The sequence below is a fragment of the Arachis hypogaea genome, chromosome 15 (assembly GCF_003086295.3).
Source record: "Arachis hypogaea cultivar Tifrunner chromosome 15, arahy.Tifrunner.gnm2.J5K5, whole genome shotgun sequence".
NCBI lineage: Eukaryota > Viridiplantae > Streptophyta > Magnoliopsida > Fabales > Fabaceae > Arachis > Arachis hypogaea.
Genome location: NC_092050.1, coordinates 111,624,854 through 111,630,943, shown reverse-complemented (window position 1 = coordinate 111,630,943; position 6,090 = coordinate 111,624,854). Strand labels below are relative to the sequence as shown.

The 6,090-nt window shown below is 35.7% G+C and overlaps 1 non-coding gene across 1 annotated transcript; it reads left to right on the top strand.

Annotated features, from left to right (window-relative positions):
• Window positions 1-546: 546 nt before the first annotated feature.
• Window positions 547-654, top strand: LOC112753347 (small nucleolar RNA R71). Its single transcript, XR_003177737.1, has one exon. It is a non-coding gene; the product is annotated as a small nucleolar RNA R71 (small nucleolar RNA).
• Window positions 655-6,090: the final 5,436 nt, after the last annotated feature.

The window sequence follows — 6,090 nt, the reverse complement described above, 5'->3', positions numbered from 1 at the left end:
CTCTGTCTGTTGCTGAGTGGATGATGGAAAAGGCTTGCTATTGCTAAACCTGTTTCTTCCACCATTATTAAAGCCTTGTTGAGGCTTTTGTTGATCCTTCCATGAGAAATTTGGATGATTTCTCCATGAGGGATCATAGGTATTTTCATAGGGTTCCCCCATGTAATTTACCTCTGCTATTGCAGGGTTCTCAGAATCATAAGCTTCTTCTTCAGAAGATGCCTTTATAGTACTGTTGGATGATTCCTTCAATCCATTCAGACTCTGAGAGATCATATTGACTTGCTGAGTTAATATTTTGTTCTGAGCCAATATGGCATTCAGAGTATCAATTTCAAGAACTCCCTTCCTCTGAGGCGTCCCATTACTCACAGGATTCCTTTCAGAAGTGTACATGAACTGGTTATTTGCAACCATGTCAATGAGTTCCTGAGCTTCTGCATGCGTTTTCTTTAGGTGAATGGATCCACCTGTAGAATGGTCCAATGACATCTTTGATAACTCAGACAAACCATCATAGAATATATCCAGGATGGTCCATTCTGAAAGCATGTCAGAAGGACACTTTTTGGTCAGTTGCTTATATCTCTTCCAAGCTTCATAGAGGGATTCACCTTCTTTCTGTTTGAAAGTTTGAACATCCACTTTAAGCTTGCTAAGCTTTTGAGGAGGAAAGAAATTGGCTAAGAAAGCCGTGACCAGCTTATCCCAAGAGTTCAAGCTATCTTTAGGTTGAGCGTCCAACCATATTCTAGCTCTGTCTCTTACAGCAAATGGGAAAAGCATAAGCCTGTAGACCTCGGGATCAACCCCATTGGTCTTAATAGTATCACAGATCTGCAAGAATTCAGTTAAGAACTGAAAAGGATCTTCTGATGGAAGTCCATGAAACTTGTATTTCTGTTGCATCAGAGAAACTAATTGAGGATTTAGCTCAAAATTGTTTGCTCCAATGGCAGGGATTGAGATGCTTCTTCCATGTAAATTGTAATTTGGTGCAGTAAAGTCACCAAGCATCTTCCTTGCATTGTTATTATTTTCAGCCATGTCTCCTTCTTTTTCGAAAATTTCTGTCAGATTTTCTCCAGAGAGTTGTGCTTTAGCTTCCCTTAGCTTCCTCTTCAGAGTTCTTTCAGGTTCAGGATCAACCTCAACAAGAATGTTCTTACTGTTGTTCCTGCTCATTTGAAAAAAAAAAGAGAACACAAAAGAAGATATGGAATCCTCTATGTCACAGTATAGAGATTCCTTTATGTGAGTAGAAGAAGAAAAGAAATTCGAACACAGAAAGAGGGAAAGGGTTCAAATTTTTAAGAAGAGAAGTGTTAGTAAATAAAGAAATAATTAGAAGGAGATGAGGGAGAAGAATTTTTGAAAATCATTGAAAAGAAAAGAAAAATATTTTTGTTTTTAATTTAAAATTAAAGTTAAAATTCAAAAATTAAGAAAGGAAAATAAAATTAAATCAAATTAACATTTAAAACAAATAGTTAATTAAAAAGGAATTTTGAAAAAGAGGAAGGTGATTTTTGAAAATTAGAGAGAGAATTAGTTAGGTAGTTTTGAAAAAGATATGATTGAAATAGTAAACTTTTAAAATCTAACAAAAAGTCAAGTGGTTAATTGAAAAAGATTTGAAAATCAATTTTTGAAAAGATAAGAAGTTAGAAAAGAAGTTAGAAAAGATTTTGAAATTGATTTTGAAAAAGATGTGATTGAAACTTATTTTGAATAAGATTTGAAAAAAAAATTTAAAAAGATTTGATTTTGAAAATTAAAGTTGGTTACTTGACTAACAGGAAACAAAAAGATATGATTTTAAAATTTAAAGATTGAACCTTTCTTACTAGGTAAGTAACAAATTTAAAATTTTTGAATCAATCACATTAATTGTTAGCATTAATTTCGAAAATATGAAATAGAAATAAGAACAAGATTTTTGAAAATCATTTTGAAATTTTTGAAAATCATAAAAGAAAAATGAAAAAGATTTGATTTTTGAAAAAGATTTGAAAAAGATAGAATTTTTAAATTGAAAATTTGATTTGACTCATAAGAAACAACTAGATTTTTAAAAAATTTTGAAAAAGTCAACTCAAATTTTTGAATTTTATGAGTGAAAAAAAAGGGAAAGATATTTTTTTATTTTTTTGAATTTTTAATGATGAAAGAGAAAAACATCAAAAAGACTCAATGCATGAAAATCTTGGATCAAAACAAATGATGCATGCAAGAACACTATGAATGTCAAGATGAACACCAAGAACTTATTTTTGAAAATTTTTAAGAAAAGAAAAATATGCAAGACACCAAACTTAAAAATTTTTAATGTTGAGACACTAACAAATTGAGAATGCATATGGAAAATAAGAAAAGACACAAAACATAAAAATATGAAGATCAAACAAGAAGACTTGTCAAGAACAACTTGAAGATCATGAAGAACACATGCATGAGTTTTCGAAAAATGCACAAATTTTAAAAACATGCAATTGACACCAAACTTAAAATTTGACACAAGACTCAAACAAGAAACATCAATTTTTTGGTTTTTATGATTTTATAAGAATTTTTTCGGTTTTTTTCAAAAATTATTTTGGGAAAAATGAAAAAGGAAATTTTTTTTTGGTATTATTTTCGAAAATAAGAAATAAAAAGCTTAAAAATAAAATAAAATAACCTAATCTGAGCAACAAGATGAACCGTCAGTTGTCCAAACTCAAACAATCCCCAGCAACGGCGCCAAAAACTTGGTGCACAAAATTGTGATCATCAACAATGGCACCAAAGACTTGGTGCTCTCAAACGTGAATCACACTTTGTCACAACTTCGCACAACTAACCAGCAAGTGCACTGGGTCGTCCAAGTAATAAACCTTACGTGAGTAAGGGTCGATCCCACGGAGATTGTCGGCTTGAAGCAAGCTATGGTCACCTTGTAAATCTCAGTCAGGCGGATTCAAATGGTTATGGTGAATTGATAATTAAAATATGATTGAAATATAAATAGGATAGAGATACTTATGTAATTCATTGGTGAGAATTTCAGATAAGTGTATAGAGATGCTTTCGTTCCTCCTGAACCTCTGCTTTCCTGCTGTCTTCATCCAATCATTCCTACTCCTTTCCATGGCAAGCTGTATGTTGGACATCACCGTTGTCAATGGCTACATCCCATCCTCTCTGTGAAAATGGTCCAATGCGCTGTCACTGCATGGCTAATCATCTGTCGGTTCTCGATCATACTGGAATAGGATTTACTATCCTTTTGCGTCTGTCACTACGCCCAGCACTCGCGAGTTTGAAGCTCGTCACAGCCATCCCTTCCCAGATCCTACTCAGAATACCACAGACAAGGTTTAGACTTTTCGGACCTCAAGAATGCCCATCCATGGGTTCTAACTTATACTACGAAGATTCAAATATCTCGGACTCGGTCCCCTGTATTAGATACCTAAGAGATACTCATTCTAGCTTGTTTGCATGTAGAACGAAAGTGTTTGTCAGGCACACGTTTATAAGTGAGAATGATGATGAGCGTCACATAATCATCACATTCATCATGTTCTTGTGTGCGAATGGATATCTTAGAATAGGAATAAGCTTGAATTGAATAGAAAAACAATAGTACTTTGCATTAATCTATGAGAAAAAGCAGAGCTCCACACCTTAATCTATGGTGTGTAGAAACTCTACCGTTGAAAATACATAAGAACAAGGTCCAGGCATGGCCGAATGGCTAGCCCCCTAAACATGATCAAAGAATCAAAAGATAATCGAAAGATGATCCTAAAGATGTAAATACAATAATAAAAAGACCTATTTATACTAAACTAGTTACTAGGGTTTACAGAAATAAGTAAATGATGCAGAAATCCACTTCCAGGGCCCACTTGGTGTGTGCTTGGGCTGAGCATTGAGCTTTACACGTGTAGAGGCTTCTCTTGGAGTTGAACGCCAGTTTGTAACCTGTTTCTGGCGTTTAACTCCACTTTGCAACCTGTTTCTGGCGTTAATTAACTCCAGAATGCAACATGGAACTGGCGTTGAATGCCAGTTTGCGTTGTCTAAACTCAAGCAAAGTATAGACTATTATATATTGCTGGAAATCCCTGGATGTCTACTTTCCAACGCAATTGAGAGCGCGCCATTTGGAGTTCTGTAGCTCCAAAAAATCCACTTTGAGTGCAGGGAGGTCAGAATCCAACAGCATCTGCAGTCCTTCTTCAACCTCTGAATCTGATTTTTGCTCAAGTCCCTCAATTTCACCCAGAAAATACCTGAAATCACAGAAAAATACAAAAACTCATAGTAAAGTCCAGAAATGTGATTTTTATTTAAAAACTAATTAAAATATACTAAAAACTAACTAAATCATATTGAAAACTATGTAAAAACAATGCCAAAAAGCGTATAAATTATCCGCTCATCAGTAGTGAAAGTTGCTTGTCTGCCACGCACTTGAAAAATGGTTAATATGCATGAATGTTTGTAGGCTTTTGAACTTACTTTGGTGTGTGAACACCAAACTTAGTTCCTTGCCATCGCCTTTTATGCAGCAGCTCAACCATAGATGAAACCTTGTGCTTTTACTAAAGAGAATAAAACTAAAGACTAGAAAGCAGACAATAGTCAATTAGTTTTCCTGATTGTTTGGAGCTAATAACCCTTTATGCAGAGGGTTGAAATGTGTTTTTAATTGGAATTGTTGGTAGGACACCAAACATAGCATCCTTCATTTACCCTTAAATTATTTTGGTGTGTAACACCAAACTTAGCTCCTTGCAATACAGATAAATCTACTTAACCCTTTTATTGAAATAGTTAAGAAAAGAAAACTACCTTTGGTTGGGTTGCCTCCCAACAAGCGCTTGTTTATCGTCAGTAGCTTGACGTCTTCCTTCTTTGTTCATCCCAGCTCCTGAACACTCTCCTCCTTGTTCCAAGATCCTCCCAGATAGTGCTTAGCTCTTTGACCATTTGCTGTGATTATGTCCCTTATTGCTTCATTCAAAAGTTCAAGGCTTCCATGTGGGAAAACCTTTGTTATCAGATAAGGGCCAGTCCATTTGGACTTGAGTTTGCCAGGAAAAATCTTGAGCCTGGAATTATATAGGAGAACTTGCTGTCCAGGTTTGAACTCTCTTTTCAAGATTTTCTTGTCATGCCACTTCTTAGCTCTCTCCTTGTATATCTTTAAATTCTCATAAGCTTCTAATCTGAATTCATTTAGCTCATTGAGTTGCAATAGCCTTTTCTCTCCTGCTACTTGAGGATCAAGATTGAAGAGCTTAGTGGCCCAGTAAGCTTTATGTTCTAGCTCCACAGGAAGGTGACATGATTTCCCATAGATTAGCTGGAAGGGTGACTTTCCAATTGGAGTTTTGAATACTGTTCTATATGCCCACAGAGCATCATCCAATTTTCTTGCCTAGTCCTTCCTTGTGTTCTCCACTGTCTTCTCCAAGATTCTCTTTAACTCCCTGTTTGCTAATTCAGCCTGGCCATTAGTCTGAGGGTGATATGGTGTAGCTACTTTGTGAATCACTCCATATTTGTGAAGCAGCTTTTCCATCTATCTGTTGCAAAAGTGGCTGCCACCATCACTAATAAGGCCTTTAGGTACCCCATATCTAGTGAAGATATGTTTCTTAAGAAACTAAAGAACAATTGGTGCATCACAGGTAGTTGTTGTTATGGCTTCCACCCATTTGGAGACATATTCCACTGCCACTAGAATGTATTTGAAGGAATAGGATGGAGGAAAGGGGTCCATGAAATCTACACCCCATAGATCAAACAGTTCTACTTCTAAGATGAAGTTTGGAGGTATTTCATTCCTCTTTGTCAACCCTCCAGCTCTTTGGCATTCATTGCATTGGTGCACAAATTTTCTGGCATCCTTGAATATAGTTGGCCAATAAAATCCACTTTGAAGCACTTTAGCTGCTGTTCTTTCTGGCCCAAAATGTCCACCTTAGGCTAAACCATGACAGTGCGACAATATGTCTCTCATCTCATTTTCAGGAATGCGCCTTCTAATCATCCTATCTAGACACCTCTTGAACAAGAATGGTTCATCCCACAAGA